Here is a 21,347-nt window from a genome sequence, read left to right as displayed (position 1 = left end):
GCACCGTAGGGCGGGGCCTAGCTTCTCAGTGCACCTAAGCTCCCCAGTGCTGGCCATGCTCCTTGGTGCACTGAAGCCCTTATTTGCAAAAAGAATAAAAAGCCATAGCTCTCGGTGACCGATTTTCATAGGACAGGTATCCTTTTAACCAGCAGGAACAACCCTACTCTGGGTTAACGGGGTTGATCCTTCTGACAGGTATTCTTTCAAGGACTTAGATTGGAAGGGTCATTTAGTGTCAGTGATAAAGGAAGTAACAGTAATAATACTCCCTGCCTCCCACACACTTGTGGTTGGCGTGTTTGAGTCGGTGCCATCCAAGGACTCTTGTAGCTTTTTTTTTATTGCAGTTTTACCTTACGGGATTCTTATCCTGCGATGCAGAACACACGCACGCACACGCTGTGATGAGGCGGGAAATAATGCGCCGCTGAAGATCGCTCTTCTGTTCTCCGCTGCTGGGAAGAGGTAAAACGCGTCTCTCTGTTTTTTAACAGCGCGAACAAACTCCAAGGCTTTTTGGCAATCGAGCCTCTCCGCGGCACCGCGCTCGCCCCCTCGCTGATACATTGTATCAAGTGTTGTCGTTTTTAGAAAAGTGTGCTCCTGACAATCGCTGCGTTACGACAACCGCGCCTCATGGGTGGACATACCCTGTACTGCAAGATATCAGCACGCCTGCAGCTAGCGTATATGACGGCAGATTTACCAACTATTTAAAGGGACAGTCGCCTAGAACAACTAGGACCGCCCGTATAAAGCGGAGGTCTGATTTGGACAAGGTCTTCCAAGGAGAGGCTGATTCCAGTGGATCACAGAGCTTAGTCCGCTAGTGTTCAGTCTCCCTGCAGCGCCACCTCAGGGGAAAGGAAGCATTACATGGTTCTCATTTGAATCAATAGACTGCCCCCAAAAAATGAGCAATCTGGCTGGGTCATCCCACCGATCACTAAACAGGGGGGTCCGGAGTCGTCATTGATATTTAATGAGTGACCACTGCTCCATTCAAACACCTACTCACTGTGATTGAAATGGAGGAGCCCAGGACCCTAATCCTAGGTTTTGTGGGGTCCCTATGGTGGGCCCCTCAGCAACCTTTAAGCCCCATTAAGGGGGGTTGTGCCACAATTAAATATTATTTTATTATATGTCAAACTAGTTACATTCAAATTTTACTTTCTGTTACAAAAATGCTCGAATTCTGAGATATTCTCTTTACTTCATTATAATGGCACCACCTGGTATTTAATCTGCACAGGAATGTGCACGTCCGCCTACTGAGCTGGTCGCACATGCGCAGTTCCATTCTTCAACTGCCACCATCCGTATCTACTGTTAAAAGTTGTATCAATCACAGGGAGAGAGCTGCAGCAGAAAGGACACAACCGCTGAGTTGGATAGGGAGAGAGCTGCAGCAGAAAGGACATGCCCCCTGAGCTGTGATAGAAAGTGAGCTGCACCGCCTGAGATGGATAGTGAGAACGTTGCAGCAGAAAGGAATCACCCCCCCCCCCCCCCCCCCCCCCCCCCCGAGTTGGATAGTGAAAAATCTGCAGTAAAAAGGGTATTCACCTGAGCTGTTAAAGGGATAGAGCTGCAGCAGAAAAACACACCCACTGAGCTGTGATAGGGAGAGCAGCAGCAGAAAGGATGTGCCCCTTGAGTTGGATAGGGTAAGACCTGCAGCAGAAAGGACTCACCCCCTGAACTGTGATAGGAAGACAGCTGCAGCAGAAAGAAAGGAGTCACCCCCCTGAGCTGTGATAGGAAGACAGCTGCAGGAGAAAGGACACACCCCCTGAGCTGTGATAGGGAGCTGCAGCACAAGGGACACACCCCAGCTACCAGCCTGAAAATGTTTTGAAGAACAATTGGAACAATGAATGGGGAGATCTCTGGATCCATGTGAGGTGCAGGGCTGGTTCTAGCTTTGTCAGAAATTGTCATGTCCTATAGGATGTCTGATTTTTATTTTCTACATAAATCATGGAATAACCCTTGTAAGCCACACCCAGGAGCACCCCAAAAGGGGTGTGGCCTAACGTGCCACCTTTAGCATCGCAATTCTGGTATAAAATTCTGTCTCAAACGAAACTAACCATTAATTGGTCCGAAATTAGGCTTATTTCGTCCCATACTTCCGTTCCGCAAAAAGATAGAACATGTCCTATCTTTTCGCAGAACGGGCGGATCGCAGACCTATTAAAGTGAACGCGATACGCTGCGGCTGCCCCACGGTGGGTGTTCGTGCAAATTGCGGGCCGCAGCACGGCCACGGGGGGCAGAAGAGTCCCCCCAGCTTCACATTCATCATCCATCTGTAGGACAGGTAAGTCTGCCCCAGGGAGTTATTCTCCATGCAGGTTCCTGGGTAGGTCATTTCTACTCAGGCACCTATGGATGCCCTGGTCAGATGGTCCATGCAGGTAAAAATTAGGGGGTAGAGGGGGACACCCACTTCAGGCAAAAGCTGGATTTTTATCTTTTGGCCGGAGTGTTTCCTAAATACCACTCAATAGATGCACAGGGTTTATGTGCGGCATAATTAAAATGACTTCACGGTGGAAGGTATGCATTTATAATACCGCTATATACAATTACAACTGCTGGGAAATTATGAATCCGGATCTTGTCGAACATACGGGTGGCAAAACAGCGTCTTCTGCCGAGTGCCAATAATTAAAACCCTGACAGGAATATACAGCGATGTCGCCATAAAATATACGGCTTATACAGCGTAATTGGCCTTAAACAGACCCATCATTTTTACAGCCTCCGAGGTTTATTTAAATCCTGTACTTTCCAAAATTCATTGTTTCAATGGCAAAATAAAAATCCTCTCCAGCGCAGAAAATCTGAACATAGGTAATAAGAGCGCTCGGTTAATTGCCTTAAGAATCTAGGGCAGATTAATCATAGGGGACCGCGCGTTACGGAGGAGCACTGCAGCGCCATCTGCTGGCCGGATCACCTGCTCTGGTCTGTGCGGCTGTCATTGTATTGTTTGATTTGTATGGAAATCACAATGAATACTTTACAAAGTTCCCCTGCAATCTGTATGAGAATTTATTACATAAAGATATTTAAAGGGCAAGCACGTGAAATAAGCGATTATGAGCGTCCACAAGACACATATACAGTATGAATTCAACGGTCACTGTAGCACTGCAGGAATTGAAAATGCGCTGATATGTGTTCTTGTAGCTAAAGGCAAACAATTCTTCATTGTCATCAACCATATAATAGATGTACAGAAACAGAACGAAGGACAGAAAGTCAGCTTCACGTAAATCCTTTGTAGTTATATTCTTGTACATAGGAGCAGTATTATAGTAGTTATATTCTTGTACATAGGAGCAGTATTATAGCAGTTATATTGTTGTACATAGGAGCAGTATTATAGTAGTTATATTCTTGTACATAGGAGCAGTATTATATCAGTTATATTCTTGTACATAGGAGCAGTATTATAGTAGTTATATTCTTGTACATAGGAGCAGTATTATAGTAGTTCTACTCTTGTACATAGGAGCAGTATTATAGTAGTTATATTCTTGTACATAGGAGCAGTATTATAGTAGTTATATTCTTGTACATAGGAGCAGTATTATATCAGTTATATTCTTGTACATAGGAGCAGTATTATAGTAGTTATATTCTTGTACATCCGAGCAGTATTATAGTAGTTCTACTCTTGTACATAGGAGCAGTATTATAGTAGTTATATTCTTGTACATAGGAGCAGTATTATAGTAGTTATATTCTTGTACATAGGAGCAGTATTATAGTAGTTATATTCTTGTACATAGGAGCAGTATTATAGTAGTTCTACTCTTGTACATAGGAGCAGTATTATAGTAGTTATATTCTTGTACATAGGAGGCAGTATTATAGTAGTTATATTCTTGTACATAGGAGCAGTATTATAGTAGTTATATCCTTGTACATAGGAGCAGTATTATAGTAGTTATATTCTTGTACATAGGAGCAGTATTATAGTAGTTATATTCTTGTACATAGGAGGCAGTATTATAGTAGTTATATTCTTGTACATAGGAGGCAGTATTATAGCAGTTATATTCTTGTACATAGGAGGCAGTATTATAGTAGTTCTACTCTTGTACATAGGAGCAGTATTATAGTAGTTATATCCTTGTACATAGGAGCAGTATTATAGTAGTTATATTCTTGTACATAGGAGCAGTATTATATTAGTTATATCCTTGTACATAGGAGCAGTATTATAGTAGTTATATTCTTGTAAATAGGAGGCAGTATTATAGTAGTTATATTCTTGTACATAGGGGCAGTATTATAGTAGTTATATTCTTGTAAATAGGAGCAGTATTATAATAGTTATATTCTTGTACATAGGAGGCAGTATTATAGCAGTTATATTCTTGTACATAGGAGCAGTATTATAGTAGTTATATTCTTGTAAATAGAAGCAGTATTATAGTAATTATATTCTTGTATATAGGGCAGTATTATAGTAGTTATATTCTTGTACATAGGAGCAGTATTATAGTAGTTATATTCTTGTACATAGGAGCAGTATTATAGTAGTTATATTCTTGTACATAGGAGGCAGTATTATAGTAGTTATATTCTTGTACATAGGAGCAGTATTATAGTAGTAATATTCTTGTACATAGGAGCAGTATTATAGTAGTTATATTCTTGTACATAGGAGGCAGTATTATAGTAGTTATATTTTTGTACATAGGAGCAGTATTATAGTAGTTATATTTCTGTACATAGGAGGCAGTATTATAGTAGTTATATTCTTGTACATAGGAGCAGTATTATAGCAGTTATATTCTTGTACATAGGAGTAGTATTATAATAATTATATTCCTGTACATAGAGGGCAGTATTATAGTAGTTATATTCTTGCACATGGGAGCAGTATTATAGTAGTTATATTCCTGTACATAGGAGCAGTATTATAGTAGTTATATTCTTGTACATAGGAGCAGTATTATAGCAGTTATATTATTGTACATAGGAGTAGTATTATAGTAATTATATTCCTGAATATAGGGGCAGTATTATAGTAGTTATGTACTTGTACATATGAGGCAGTATTATAGAAGTTATATTCTTGTACATAGGAGCAGTATTATATTAGTTATATTCTTGTACATAGGAGGCAGTATTATAGTAGTTATATTCTTGTACATAGGAGGCAGTATTATAGTAGTTATATTCTTGTACATAGGAGCAGTATTATAGTAGTTATATTCTTGTACATAGGAGGCAGTATTATAGTAGTTATATTCTTGTATATAGGAGCAGTATTATAGTAGTTATATTCTTGTAAGTAGGAGCAGTATTATAGTAGTTATATTCTTGTACATGGGAGCAGTATTATAGTAGTTATATTCTTGTCCATAGGAGGCAGTATTATAGTAGTTATATTCTTGTCCATAGGAGGCAGTATTATAGTAGTTATATATTTTTGTATATAGGAGCAGTATTATAGTAGTTATATTCTTGTACATAGGAGCAGTATTATAGTAGTTATATTCTTGTACATGGGAGCAGTATTATAGTAGTTATATTCTTGTACATAGGAGAAGTATTTTAGTAGAGATATTCTTGTACATAGGAGAAGTATTATAGTAGTTATATTCTTGTACATGGGAGCAGTATTATAGTAGTTATATTCCTGCACATATGAGCAGTATTATAGTAGTTATATTTGTAACGGATCTCCTGGCACCCCAACCGGGTACCTCCGTTGATGGATGCTCCTAGTGCTTCCCGAGGACTCCAAGCACTCCACTCTACACCAAAACCACCACAGGAACCAGGAACAGGAACAGCTTGGTTGGGGTCTCAACGTCCTCCACCCACCCTGGACCCAAAAACGGGCTTTAGCTTCCAGTGGGTGAACCTCTCCTAAATCCGGAGAGCAGGAACAGCTCTTACAAGAGCTACTAGTTATAGCCAGTGGAGTATAGCAAATCTTCAGCGTATAGCAATCCCCAGTGTCGATCAGTTACCCAAACACCAGCCTCAACATGATAAAGGGTAAAACAGGAACTCCCTTTATTGAAGATCAACACAGTATATATACAGTTCAAGAAGTCTAACAACATAATGCAATCAACCATGAACAACATGCAAACAGACATATCCCCCCCCCCCCCCCCCCTCCATAATGAATGAATAGGGATAGAGGAGACACATGTGATGGGATTATCTCCTTAGTGTATCATAGGTTGATCTACTCATCTAGGAGTCGGCTACTCCTAGAGTCAGCTATCTTAATCCCATCACTAACACAATCAGTGGGAGTCTCAGTGCAGAGTTAACCCTTTTTGTGTTGCTGAATCCACACCATGCCTTTTTAATGGGCAATAGGAAATATGTGGCATATAAATTCCACACATAAATCAGGGTTCATAGTTCCTTGTAACCCCAAAAGGTCTGAGGGGGTCTCCATAGTTCTGGGTCCATAGTCTGTAGGAAGAAGGCTGGCCCTCAGGCTTCTCCAGCAGCCCCAGTGACGGTTCAGTCCGTCACAATATTCTTGTACATATTAGCAGTATTATAGTAGTTATATTCCTGTACATAGGGGCAGTATTATAGTAGTTATATTCTCTACATAGGAGCAGTATTATAGTAGTTATATTCTTGTACATAGGAGCAGTATTATAGTAGTTATATTCCTGTACATAGGAGCAGTATTATAGTAGTTATATTCTTGTACATAGGAGCAGTATTATAGTAGTTATATTCTTGTACATAGGAGCAGTATTATATTAGTTATATTCTTGTACATAGGAGCAGTATTATAGTAGTTATATTCTTGTACAGAGGAGCAGTATTATAGTAGTTATATTCTTGTACATAGGAGGCAGTATTATAGTAGTTATATTCTTGTACATAGGGGGCAGTATTATAGTAGTTATATTCTTGTACAGAGGAGCAGTATTATAGTAGTTATATTCTTGTACATAGGAACAGTATTATAGTAGTTATATTCTTGTATATAGGAACAGTATTATAGTAGTTATATTCTTGTACATAGGATGCAGTATTATAGTAGTTATATTCTTGTACATAGGAGCAGTATTATAGTAGTTATATTCTTGTACATAGGAGGCAGTATTATAGTAGTTATATTCTTGTACATAGGAGGCAGTATTATAGTAGTTATATTCTTGAACACAGGAGCAGTATTATAGTAGTTATATTCTTGCACAATAGTGGTGTATTTTTTATTATACAACCCCTGTAATGCATGTTCTGCACCTGTCAGTCCTTCAGCCCATATAATAATCTCGATTTTCCTTTATTAGGGGAGCTGTCAGTCCACATTCCAATTTGTTACATTAACTTTCTCCAGTGCAATTATTTTATTTTATTTAGACCTTAACAGCTTTGTTAGAGGAACCAGGCGAGGATATGACACAATCTTCTCTCATTACATGTCCCTTGCTTCATTGGAAATTGGTTTGATAAAGCGCGGAGCCAGCAGGATGAGGCTGGAATACAGAACCTCCAAAGCGAGCGATCGATTCAAATGTGGCCATAATAACGTCCTCGCCCCAACATTGCGAGAACAACACGGTCAGACATTAATTAGTTGAGATCAAAAATGGCAACACGACCCTCTCCGCTACAGACAAATGACTTTTTGTCTAAAGGACATTAGCAATAAACCGTTGTTTGTGTGCAGGTTATTATGCAGTGTACTCAAGTTGTGCGTAGTAGGTGTTTCTGAGTGTAGTAGTGCAATATACACTAACCTGGTACAGCTGACTCTCTGCAAGGGCAGGTATAGGTAGAAATAGTTCGTGACGCCAGTGCCAAGTAAACGGTGGCACGCCGTTTGCGGATGCAGGAAATAATTTGAGGAAACGCGGTGTTAAACAGAACTTCAACTTTAGTAGGTTGCAGGCAGAGACAATATTGGAAACGCAGTTCCTCAGCATACAGTCGATTTTGCAATTCGGTCGATGCAGGCAATTCAGTACAGCAGGGTAATTACAGAGTGTAAAACACAGGATTCGCAGCACAGGAGCTAGCACTCTAATTCTGTCTGATCCTGGAATATAGCAATTCTTCACCAAGGCCCATTAACCTAAGTCTGGCTTTATATCCTTGATTATGGCTTTCATAAGTACCTCCTCTGTTTCCTCAATACCTCTGGCTCCTCTGATATTTGCCTCAGTCTCTCCTAGCTTCTGAATGGTTCCTCAGGCTAAGGTATTCCTGCTTCTGCATGTAGGAATTCAGGAGGGAATCTTCTCCTGAACAGCAGGCTTCAGGCCTGGACTTGTCTCAGACATTATCTAATCTCCATCTGTAGATTACAGACACTAGACTCCGTCTGCCTTGCACTTCCCTGTCTGGCCTTATATAAACTAGGGCTCCCTAGCTCCCTCTATGGACTAGAACCTGTAATAACACCCCTAGCAGGCCTGTGCATGCAAGCTTCAGTGGCAGGGAAATACATACATTACATTGCATTTTACAAAACTGACATACAACAACTTTCCATAATTAAGAAGGGACAACAGCACACCAAGTGACCTTTGGTAGTAACGGGTATTACAACTCCCGTATACTACATACCCCACTGCTTTAAGCTGAGTACGCCCTCGTACTCCATCATGGGTCGCCCAACTGGAATCTCTACCTGAAATAGAAAAAGAGACATGCAGGCATACATATATGCAATTCATCTGCATTTACATCAGGTCCAATTGGCACAGGTGCAGGGCAGTGACAAGGGGCGTCGTTCTCTTCTCTCAGGATAGTGAATGGAACGGGGGCGCTGACCTGGCACAGCGTAACATCAGAACCAGGATAGTCCATGACAATGAATAAGTCCATGATAAAACAGTAGAAAACGGTATAAAAGTTCTTGGAGGCTCAAATAACAAACATGAGTCCGTACCCAGGTTATTTCTTATTAAATCACAGAGGCTCTCATGCGGTGGAGTCCATCTCTGGGCACAATACTTTTAAAAGAATAAGAATCTCAGAGGCTCAGGTACTTTTGAGTCTGTCTCCGGGCACGGTTCCTTAGTATGAAGTTGCACAACAAACGGACAGCAAAGACAAGTGCTGTAATACCCCTGATCAACCTGAAAAGGGGGTGAAGGGTAAAAGGTGCAACAAAGGAACAGGCACAACTTGGCGTGGGGGTACCAAAAGCAGGCAGGAGGTCCTGGAAACAAACGTGGCCTTGCTGACTTTATGATTTCAGTGGTCAACACCTACCACTGGGCCGTGGACAAACTGGCAGCTGCAACAAAGGGCCAGCAACATAGGACTCCTGTCCTGGAAGGGTTAACATCACCTTCTGAAGAAATAAATCAAGGGCCTAGCAGGCTGATCACAGTGGCATATTGTAGCTACTTGGCTCTGCAGGGAGGTATCTTCTGTAGTATTCCTCTACAGGAGGATGGGCCCACATGACTGTATCAGGGGGTAGCTGCAGGGTAAAGGGGCCCCTAATAGGTATTGGCCCCATAGGCCTAGGGGTGAACCCTCTGGTGGGCCGTGCCGGCCCTGGCATAATCACTGCAGGGTGTGACATACTTGGTACCGCCGCAGTAAGCGGTCCGGTGCTCTGGGTGCAGCAATTCACAGCAATCGCGGGTCCGGTCTGGGGCACTGACGGAGCGGTGACAACAGAAGGCGGTCGGCGGGTGGTGACAGGCACCCTTACCTCATCCTTCCTCGGCGGCGTCTGGATCCTGGCGGTGTAGGTCTTACGCAACTCCCGCAACTTCTCCTCCAGCCGGACGATCTGCTCACCGATACTCTCGGTGTCGGAGTCGCTGTTCTCTGCTGGCACCGCCGGCGCAGGTACAGTCACCGCTGATGCAGACTCGGCCTCTTCAGGTTCTGGACTTGCCTCAGGTCTCCGTCCCATCCGGATGTTCTGGAAGGTAGCACTCAATCCTCTTTGCTGCTCCAGCTCAGATAGTGTCTTCTCCCGACGTGGCAGCTCGGGGGAAGGGTAGGGGCTCACCCATTTCTCCAACACGGTTGGCTGCCAGAAGACGTTCGGCCCGATGAAGGAGCTCCGCTCCTGAAAGGCGTGATGGGCCGGCTCTGGAGAGCGTTCCGGTTCTCGCTCGCAGCCAGAGTGGTCTTCTTCTTCTGCCTCCCAATCCTCAGGTCCTCGCTTCGGACGGGTCACAGCAGTCGCATAGGGGCCTCGCAGGCCCTCGGCAGGGGTGTACTCCACTTCCTCTCCCTCGCGGAGGCTGTGCTGGTACGAAGGGAGGTAGTCTCTCTTGACAGACCTTCGATTGACATAGAGGTCTCTGCCAGTAAGATAGTCCTGAATAAACCCGTAGCCACGGGATTTGTCAAACGACAGCACCACTCCCTTTCTCCTTTCCAGGCGGGGTTGGGTGTGCGTATGTCTTTCATGTATGGTCTTAGTTAGCTCCTCATACACGATCTTTGTCTGGGTATTTCGCTTGATAGCGGCCTCCCGAATCTCCGCCATCAGGGAAGACCATTTAAACGATGGCTGAAAAAAGTCCCTCCATGAGCCATAGTAGGGCTCGGGTTCTTTCTCCCTGGTGCGGCAGGCAGGTTGCTCCGGTCCCGGAGTGTAGGCCGGTGGAGCCTCCTCTGGCTCTACACCGATGTCAGTCATCTTTTCAATTACAGGTGCGGACGCTGCAGCAACACTCTGTTCACAATCCAACATGCTCGATCCTACTGAGGAGAGCGATAGGGTCGCGTCAATTACAGCAGCCAGCTCCTCCCATTGCACTGGGGAGCCGCCCCCCAGGTATCTCAATATAGGGAAGGCGGTGTCCATGCTGGCAGACATGCAAATGTCCAGATAAGCCGTGGCGCCTGCCCTTGACCTTCTTCCCGCTTTTTCTTCAGAAAGGCGCCAACTTTTCCCGCCTTTTCGGGATGAAGGTGACGCAGCAGTAAATTCAGCAAGCTCAGCGGCCATCTTTAGGTACAAACGCTGTCTGTTCACTGACAGCAAGCAGGAATGTTTAAAGTCCACAAAACCACACTCCAATGCGGCGATTTTCTTCCTCTGTATAGCGCAATACTGCACAGCGCTTTTTAGAGGTTTTTGGTACACTTTGGGTACGATTTTCAGTCCACAAAGTCCACTTGAATAAAACAGGAAAATTGTCACTTTGGTCACAGGGCAACTGTATAAGGCACAAAGTTCACGCTTCTTGCACTAGAAAGCGTGCGTATCCTGTTCGTGGAACGCCAAAAGAGAGGTGCAGTGTACTCAAGTTGTGCGTAGTAGGTGTTTCTGAGTGTAGTAGTGCAATATACACTAACCTGGTACAGCTGACTCTCTGCAAGGGCAGGTATAGGTAGAAATAGTTCGTGACGCCAGTGCCAAGTAAACGGTGGCACGCCGTTTGCGGATGCAGGAAATAATTTGAGGAAACGCGGTGTTAAACAGAACTTCAACTTTAGTAGGTTGCAGGCAGAGACAATATTGGAAACGCAGTTCCTCAGCATACAGTCGATTTTGCAATTCGGTCGATGCAGGCAATTCAGTACAGCAGGGTAATTACAGAGTGTAAAACACAGGATTCGCAGCACAGGAGCTAGCACTCTAATTCTGTCTGATCCTGGAATATAGCAATTCTTCACCAAGGCCCATTAACCTAAGTCTGGCTTTATATCCTTGATTATGGCTTTCATAAGTACCTCCTCTGTTTCCTCAATACCTCTGGCTCCTCTGATATTTGCCTCAGTCTCTCCTAGCTTCTGAATGGTTCCTCAGGCTAAGGTATTCCTGCTTCTGCATGTAGGAATTCAGGAGGGAATCTTCTCCTGAACAGCAGGCTTCAGGCCTGGACTTGTCTCAGACATTATCTAATCTCCATCTGTAGATTACAGACACTAGACTCCGTCTGCCTTGCACTTCCCTGTCTGGCCTTATATAAACTAGGGCTCCCTAGCTCCCTCTATGGACTAGAACCTGTAATAACACCCCTAGCAGGCCTGTGCATGCAAGCTTCAGTGGCAGGGAAATACATACATTACATTGCATTTTACAAAACTGACATACAACAACTTTCCATAATTAAGAAGGGACAACAGCACACCAAGTGACCTTTGGTAGTAACGGGTATTACAACTCCCGTATACTACAATTACCTTTCACTATGTGTTATAGCGTCGGCTTGAGATTTTATGTAATCCTGTCGACGTGAAGACGCAGTCTGCTCTGCGGGCAGCCTAGTATCGGGCAGGAGGAGCTGAGCAGACTGATATATAGGGTTGTGGGGAAAGATTCAACAGAACTTGTCATCTATTCATTTCAAAGGAGTCTGTTTCGGAGTAAGCATGCCGCCATGTAAGGTAGGTGCTCCGCAGCATAGCATTATCTTTCTTGGGAAAATCTGTTCCTCTCATCCGGAGAAACGCTTCTTTCTAGTTTTTTATGCAAATAAGGAACCATGGACGGGATGAATTGTCGCGTCACCAGTAACCCCGGCCAGGCGTCCTTATGTGTGATTGACAAGACCTGAGCGTTCAGAGCCGGTGGCCGGGTGCACCACATGGAGCGGTAGTACTCTCTGTAGTGCTTTGTGCTGCGGTGACTGTTATACAGCATGCTTGTAGTGTTCTGTAGACATATTTTTTTGCAGTAGTAACCCTTTTAGCAGTTTCTGTAATACTCTCTGTAGCAGTAGTACCCTGTCACTGTAGTACTGTTGTAGCAGTCACTCTCTGTAGTGCTCTCTGTTGCAGTATTACCAGGGGTGCACCTAGCCTTCCTTCTGCCTAAGTCAAAAACTGAAACGGTCCCCCGCCCCCATGCCAATTTCTTAACCTAACCCTTTCCCTTCAGCCCATGGCCCTTCGGCTGCCCCCCTCCCCCCCTCTTGGCCCCATCTGGTGCTGCTTAAGACGATTGCCTCATCTGGCCTCATTGGTGGTGCACCCCTGAGTATTACTTTCTGTCGCAGCGCTCTCTTTAGTACTCTTTTTGCAGTAGTTCTCTCTGTAGCAGTCTCTGTAGTACTCCTTTTGCAGTCTCTGTAGTACTTTTTTGCAGTCTCTGTAATACTCCCTTAGTCTTTCTGCAGTACTCTTTTTGCAGTAGTTTTCTCTTTGCAGTCTCTGTTCTCTTTTTGCAGTCTATGTAGTACACCTTTTACAGTCTCTGTGCAACGGGCGCCTCCCCCTAGGGCCCTCTATATAACGCGTGTAGGAAATGCAGAGTGGTGTAGTGCGGCCTATCTGTTTCTTTATGTGTCACGGTGCTCCTACCTGGATACGTCTAGACCCCAGGCTTTGGCTCTGAAGCAATAAATAGGGGGAATAATTGAGGGATAAAAGAATAACTTGAGTCTAGACCTTAAGATGAAGTTCAATGGCAGCTTTACTTTGCATAAACGTTCTCAAAAATGGTTTACAGGCTTTGTTTTGGTTCCAGCAGGCTTTAGCATAAAACTGGCAGGTAAACTCCACAATGCTATATCTGTTTCTCTGGCTGGCTGTATAACTCAGCTTCTTCTGTATGCTGCACTCCACTTTGTAGTCTGACTCTGGGTTATGCCAGGGAACATTCCTCATGGCTCCTGAGGCTTTAAGCTTTGGCCTCCATGGCCAGCAGAGCTTAATGTGCTCTGGCTGGCATAGGCACATCCAGCAGAGACGTGCCCCTGCACACCCTTCCCCTAGCTGGGGGTAAACTAAACTGAAGCTAACTGGTCCCCACCCTTCCTGCAGGAAGTAGGGCAAGCCCACTTCTCTCCAAAGGGGGCAGGGGGGAGAGTAGAATGGAATGGAAGGCATTTTTAGTGTATTTTACTGTAGCAGTCTCTGTAGTACTCTTTTTGCAGTAGCTTTCTTTTTGCAGTCTATGTAGTACTCTTTTTGCAGTGGTTTTCTCTGTTGCAGTCTCAGTAGTACTCTTTTTGCAGTCTATAGTGTAGTACTCTTTTTGCAGTCTCTATAGTACTCATTTTTTAGTGTTTTTTTCTGTAGCGGTCTATGTAGTACTCTTTTTGCAGTGGTTTTCTCTGTAGCAGTCTCAGTAGTACTCTTTTTGCAGTCTATAATGTAGTACTCTTTTTGCAGTCTCTATAGTACTCTTTTTTTAGTGTTTTTTTCTGTAGCGGTCTATGTAGTACTCTTTTTGCAGTGGTTTTCTCTGTAGCAGTCTCAGTAGTACTCTTTTTGCAGTCTATAATGTAGTACTCTTTTTGCAGTCTCTATAGTACTCTTTTTTAGTGTTTTTTTCTGTAGCAGTCTCTGTAGTACTCCTTTTGCAGTAGCTTTCTTTTTGCAGTCTATAATGTAGTACTCTTTTTGCAGTCGTTCTCTCTGTAGCAGTCTCTGTAGTACTCTTTTTGCTGTGGTTTTCTCTGTAGCAGTCTCTGTAGTACTCTTTTTGCAGTCTATAATGTAGTACTCTTTTTGCAGTAGTTCTCTCTGTAGCAGTCTCTGTAGTACTCTTTTGCAGTCTATAATGTAGTACTCTTTTTGCAGTAGTTCTCTCTGTAGCAGTCTCTGTAGTACTCTTTTTGCAGTGTTTTTCTCTGTAGCAGTCTCTGTAGTACTCTTTTTGCAGTCTATGTAGTACTCTTTTTGCAGTAGTTCTCTCTGTAGTATCCTCTGATTTTCCAGCACTTTCTGTAGTGCTCTATGTTGCAGTCATATTTTGACCGTCCCCACATATAAGACATGCAGCCCTGGGTCGTAGATCATCCATCGTCCTGGGCCACACCACCGATCCTCTGCCTTTTTCTCTCCAGATTTCAGAGATTTTTTCATTACAAGAGGAGCCGTCCCCTCTCCCGACGCGTCTGTTTTAGTAACTACTTGCATCCCCCATATAATAACAATTCCGGAGCATCTGTTCCGATGACTCTATGTTGTGCCATTCCTTTATTATTTCTACCAGAAGTTATAAATGAATTGCCGGAAGTCTGCCATGAAGGTCCAGCCGGGTGTTACCAGTTGGGGGGGGGGGGGGTGTCCCTGCATACCGGGAGCACTGATTGGCTGTATCTATACAGAAAATACAAGAAACAAGTGTGTGCCTCCAATGTGGCTGCCCTCAGAGTAATGAATACGTATCTGCGACATGTAAAAAAAAAAAAAGAAAGGGAAAGAACATGTTAATTCTCTTCTACAGCCTGAAATCTAATGAAGTGCAACTAAAATGAAATATATGACACATTCCCTTTAAGATCATTACTGGCACCAGCAGGTCCAATACCCCTTTAAATGGTGGATGTCAGAGCTCAGGTAGAGAATATAAAAGAGCGTTATCTAAAATGAGCATAGCACAGAGGGAAACTAATAATACGGCATATCGATCACTGTAATGGCGCTGTCATATTAAAGAGCGTCGCCTGATGATAGGTCTGCTTTAAATGGAGAGAGGCCTATCACAGTATGATCTCCGCCGCCGCCGGAATGGGTTGCACCTCTAATCTGTCAGTTCCACAACAATGAATCAATGCAGCCATTCTTCACGAATGCAGCGCCGGCTACAGTCCTCTAAAACCCGCATTCTTCTCTAGTCACACATCAAGCAAATCTCTAAAGGAGACCCTAATCATGGCCCCTTGTCAATCTAACATTTGAAATGACATATCGTCGTAATAGAGAAGCTATCAGGAATAAGAGAGAGGCGCAAACCCGATATCCCATCATGCATCTGGACTGCGCAGCTATTAGGCTTGTCCTGTGTATTAGGCCAGGGCTGCACCGCGACATTTTTAATAATGATAGTCTATGGTGTCGCACTGGGACATGCTGCGACTGCGACGCCACAGTAGCAAAAAATCCGTCCAAGAATGTTGGGTCATTGTTAGGCTACATGTGTCGCGCGACATTTTGCTGCACCAATGTTGCGCGACATTTTTTATAATGATAGTCCATGGTGTCGCACTGCGACATGCTGCGACTGCGACGCGACAGTAGCAAAAAAGTAGCGAAAAATGGATGTTTCTGCGACTGTCGCATCGCAGTCGCAGCATGTCGCAGTGCGACACCATGGACTAGGCAGTGGAAGGATAACTAAAGTTGTGCCCATATAAACTGCAGCATGACAAATATATGCGGCTCTACGGCTGTTGTGGGACTACAAGTCCCAGCATTCAATGAAAACTGAAGACTGACTACTCAGTCTGGTGAGGGGATCAATCTGACATGAAATGGGTTGTCAGCTTTTCGCTAGAAGTTGATGTCACCTGTGGAGGGACCTGGCGGCAATTTCCTTGCAGAGCGCCACCGCAGGCAAAACGAAGCATTGCACAGTTCTCATTGAAATCAATGGGGTGTCCAAATAATGCACAGACGTGTCAGGTCCTTGTAGCCAGAATGACTCCGATTTGCAGTCCTATGTAAAAGCAGAATCATCTTATCGCCATAAGCTAAATGACAATCTCAGCACCGCTACATCTGACGCGCCCCCGCCGCCGCTATATACAATGTAACACAGTAAAGGGATGGCCTCGTGTTTAACATGGATTTATTTTGCCCGGCTTTGTTTCATTTCCGTGGCGGCAGAATCCTCGCCATCTCGGAGCCGTAAAGTTGATGTATGGAGGCGCGGTAAAACTTTGCTGTAACAAGATCCTCTCCTCTCCGCGCATTAAATAGCGGCATCTCCGGGGCAGTAAACATGTCAGTGGGCAGTAATTTAAAAAGCCTTTACGTAGATTGTTATTATTTGTGGAAGCCGCGATGCAAACACAGACGGCAATAATCCGCATAAAGCTATACATTATCTGCGGCTGAGTGATGCCCAAATAATGCGGGAGTGGGATTTACACCCGCTAAATGATGACAGCAGCGCAGGCCCAGGAGGAGGCGGTGGCGGCAGGAGAAAAGTCCTACGTATAACTCCAGGACAATAGATCAAACCGGTGCACATTAAAGGGCAATGGTGCAAAAAACACCCAAGCAGATCACTGTGACGGAGGTCTACAAAGTGCACCCCTCTCCCCGGAGGACCCGACACCTCCATGCTTTACACCTACTGCCCATTCATTTCATTGGTCACCGTGTAATACTTTGCTTGTCCTGCGGTGGCGCTGCAGGGAACTTGAGCCAGATTGTGTTGCAGATTACACCTGATTGCTGAGGGTCTTCGCAGTGGGACACCCTATGATCATTTTCTTAATTATATTTATAGGAATTATAACCCAGCTCCCTTGCAGAACTATTGGAGTCATTTATCAAACTGGTTTAAAGTAGGACTGGCTTAGTTGCCCATAGCAACCAATCAGATTCCACCTTTCATTTTTGACATCTCCTTTGGTGGAATCTGATCGGTTGCTATGGGCAACTAAGCCAGTCCTACTTCACACCAGTTTGATAAATGACCCCCATATGTGTCCCCCTGGTAGTGGACGATAAGCACCGTGTAGTCACCCCCTGCTTTATCTGTTCTCCTACTTCTTGCTGAGTTATCAAATGTATGTAAAAAAAAAAGTAAAGGGCAGATGGGAGTATGACTGCAGGATCAGACTACGTAAGGTTGGTTTGTAGTCTGTTACCATGGAGATGCATAGGACAGATTTTCTTCCTCTGGTTTCAAAGCTGAAGGGATTCTTTATCAGGCAGATGAGATTCTTCCTTGTCACAGTACTGATTGCAGGACAGCCATTGATTGTAAGACGTTCCTACACAAGGCTGCATCTAGTGTAATATACTTGAAAATACTTGACAGGAAGGAGGGGAGAGAAGGGGGATGCAGCTGCAGTTTCTCAGGGTTTCAGTAAAAGAGCAGGAAGGGGAGCAGGGAAGGAGATTAATGGCAGAGGGTCCTTGTACAAGAAGTCTGAATGGACCTCCATTACACTTTAATCACATACTGGACACATGCCGCACATGCCCCATTCACATACTGGACACATGCCGCACATGCCCCATTCACATACTGGACACATGCCACACATGCCCCATTCACATACTGGACACATGCCGCACATGCCCCATTCACATACTGGACACATGTCATACATGCTCCATTCACATACTGGACACATGCCCCAATCACATACTGGACACATGCCGCACATGCCCCATTCACATACTGGACACATGCCGCACATGCCCCATTCACATACTGGACACATGCCGCACATGCCCCATTCACATACTGGACACATGCCACACATGCCCCATTCACATACTGGACACATGTCATACATGCTCCATTCACATACTGGACACATGCCCCATTCACATACTGGACACATGCCGCACATGCCCCATTCACATACTGGACACATGTCACACATGCCCCATTCACATACTGGACACATGTGCTTTGGCGGTATATATCGTGTGGACTCCTGACGTAAACCTCTGATGTGAGGCTGTAACATATCCTACGGTATAGGCACACAGCCCCTTCCCCCTCTTATTGCAGTAGGTGGCAGTTCTGGGCACTGCCAGGGGTGTCCCCTCCAGGCACACTGCTCCTATGTAGTAATAGGTAGTGTCTCCCCTCTCCCAACACTGCAACTGCTGCCTCTTCGGACCTGGGGAGAAGACTCCAGAGCCAGAATGCTCCAGCATCTTCACTCTTTAGACATGCTGGGAGTTGTAAACTCCAATAGAGCAACAAAAAATCACTCTGCTCCAGCAAATCCATAAAGAATGTATATAATATTTTATTGAACAATCAATTAATTAAAACACATATACATAGTATCATGATCCAAAACCACTAGAAGGTGCATACAATATGGTGATATTAAAAGTGTTCAAACTAAAACAGAAGCTGAAATAATATGCAGAACGTAAAAAAATATACAGACCAAAAATAGCACCTCCACAGGACAATCCAACACGTGTTTCACGTCAGCTTCCTCAGAGGAGACAGCCTGAGAGCACAAGATCACCCATTATGCCGTGCAGGCAGCCAATCCGTAGATAGCCGTCCCCTGTGTCACAGCTCAACAAAACCCTCATCCCGCGCGGTATCGGCCATTTTCCTGTGAGCTGAGCATAGGGAGAGATGAGGGAAGAGCTCATGCGGTAGGGACAGAGTTGCTGAAAGCGATTAATAGAAGAATATTGGAGAGGGAAAGTGCAGGGAGATTGCAGGGGGAATGCAGGGAGAGTGCAGGGAGAGTGCAGGGGGAGTGGAGGGAGAGTGCAGGGAGAGTGCAGGGAGATTGCAGGGAGAGTGCAGGGAGAGTGCAGGGAGACTGCAGTAGAGTGCAGGGGGAGTGCAGAGAGACTGCAGGGAGAGTGCAGGGAGACTGCAGTAGAGTGCAGGGGGAGTGCAGGGAGAGTGCAGGGAGACTGCAGGGAGAGTGCTGGGTGGGTACAGAGAGACTGCAGTGAGATTGCAGGGGGACTTATTCTGCATCAGTTTTATTTATTCCTACATTTACTTATTCCTACATCAGGTGTAAACTAAGATCTGTAATTCAATACCGATAAGATGGAAACCTTTATTACTCCAGTGCCAGCACTACCAATACCATCAAGCCTGCACCCATTAGGGGGGCCAGGTCTTAATGATGACCATCCTCATCTTTTGCTGGCTCTGCTTCTTCCAAATCATCCTTCTTGGTCTCCATGTCCTAGAAAAGTTAGCAAGATGCAGAGACAGGAGGAGCTGGATGTTCCTGATGACATTGATATTAGATGATGTGGAAAAGGAGGAAGAGCAGATGGCAGAAGAAGGACTCCTACCTGTAGGGCAGGAGAGCGCTGAGGTTGGAGAAGTGGGTATGCCAGCATATTGTGCCCCACCTAACCAGCCAAACCCCATACCAGAAAAAGCCCCTGTTTAACCCCTTAGGGACCAGGCTCATTTTCACCTTAAGGACCAGGCCATTTTTTGCAAATCTGACCAGTGTCACTTTATGTGGTGATAACTTTAAAATGCTTTGAATTATCCAGGCCATTCTGAGATAGTTTTTTCGTCACATATTGTACTTCATGACAGTGGTAAAATGAAGTTTAAAAAAAATGCATTTTTATTTATAAAAAATACAAAATTTTGCCCAAAATTTGGAAAAATTAGCAAATTTCCAAGTTTCAATTTCTCTACTTCTATAATACATAGTAATACCTACAAAAATAGTTATTACTTTACATTCCCCATATGTCTAATTCATGTTAGGATCATTTTGGGAATGACATTTTATTTTTGGGGGACGTTACAAGGCTTAGAAGTTTAGAAGCAAATCTTTAAATTTCTCAGAAATTTTCAAAAAACAACTTTTTAAGGACCAGTTCAGGTCTGAAGTCACTTTGTGAGGCTTACATAATAGAAACCACCCAAAAATGACCTCATTCTAGAAACTACACTCTCAAGGTATTCAAAACTGATTTTACAAACTTTGTTAACCCTTTAGGTGTTCCACAAGAATTAATAGAAAATAGAGATACAATTTCTAAATTTCACTTTTTTGGCAGATTTTCCATTTTAATAATTTTTTTCCAGTTACAAAGCAAGGGTTAACAGCCAAGCAAAACTCTATATTTATGGCTCTGATTCTGTAGTTTACAGAAACACCTCATATGTGGTCGTAAACTGCTGTACAGGCACACAGCAGGGTGCAGAAGGAAAGGAATGCCATACGGTTTTTGGAAGGCAGATTTTGCTGGACTGGTTTTTTGACACCATCTCCCATTTAAAGCCCCCCTGATGCACCCCTAGAGTAGAAACTCAAAAAAAGTGACTCCATTTTAGAAACTACGGGATAAGGTGGCAGTTTTGTTGGTACTAGTTTAGGGTACATATGATTTTTGGTTGCTCTATATTACACTTTTTGTGAGGCAAGGTAACAAGAAATAGCTGTTTTGGCACAGTTTTTATTTTTTGTTATTTACAACATTCATCTGACAGGTTAGATCATGTGATATTTTTATAGAACAAGTTGTCACTGACGTGGCGATACCTAATATGTATACAATTTTTTTATTTATGTAAGTTTTACACAGTGATTTCATTTTTGAAACAAAAAAAATCATGTTTTAGTGTCTCCATAGTCTGAGAGCCATAGTTTTTTCAGTTTTGGGCGATTATCTTTGGAAGGGTACGATTTTTGCGGGATGAGATGACGGTTTGATTGGCACTATTTTGGGGTGCGTATGACTTTTTGTGATGTAAGGTGACAAAAAAAGGCTTTTTTTTACACCTTTTTTATTTTTATTTTTACGGTATTCACCTGAGGGGTTAGGTCATGTGATATTTTTATAGAGCAGGTTATTACGGACGCGGCGATACCTAATATGTATACTTTTAAAATTTACTTAAGTTTTACACAATAACAGCTTTTTTTAAACAAACAAAAATGATGTTTTAGTGTCTCCATATTCTGAGCCATAGTTTTTTTATTTTTTAGGCGATTGTCTAAGGCCTCTTTCACACTTGCGTTGTC

General features: G+C 43.8%; 1 protein-coding gene across 4 annotated transcripts in view; it reads left to right on the top strand.

Annotated features, from left to right (window-relative positions):
- Positions 1 to 339: 339 nt before the first annotated feature.
- The window catches only part of LRRC7 (leucine rich repeat containing 7), a 161,036-nt gene continuing 140,028 nt past the window's right edge, over positions 340 to 21,347 (top strand). For 3 of the 4 annotated variants that reach the window (XM_040407911.1, XM_040407909.1, XM_040407912.1), the window contains exon 1: positions 367 to 468. The gene's annotated coding sequence lies outside the window, so the exon portion shown is untranslated. Of the gene's footprint in view, positions 469 to 21,347 lie in introns of all 4 variants that reach the window. The other variant, XM_040407910.1, reaches the window with a different exon arrangement.

This window comes from Bufo bufo, chromosome 9 (assembly GCF_905171765.1).
Source record: "Bufo bufo chromosome 9, aBufBuf1.1, whole genome shotgun sequence".
In the NCBI taxonomy this organism is placed as follows: domain Eukaryota; kingdom Metazoa; phylum Chordata; class Amphibia; order Anura; family Bufonidae; genus Bufo; species Bufo bufo.
The sequence above is the reverse complement of the archived record's forward strand: the minus strand, read 5'-3'. Positions and strand labels throughout refer to the sequence as shown.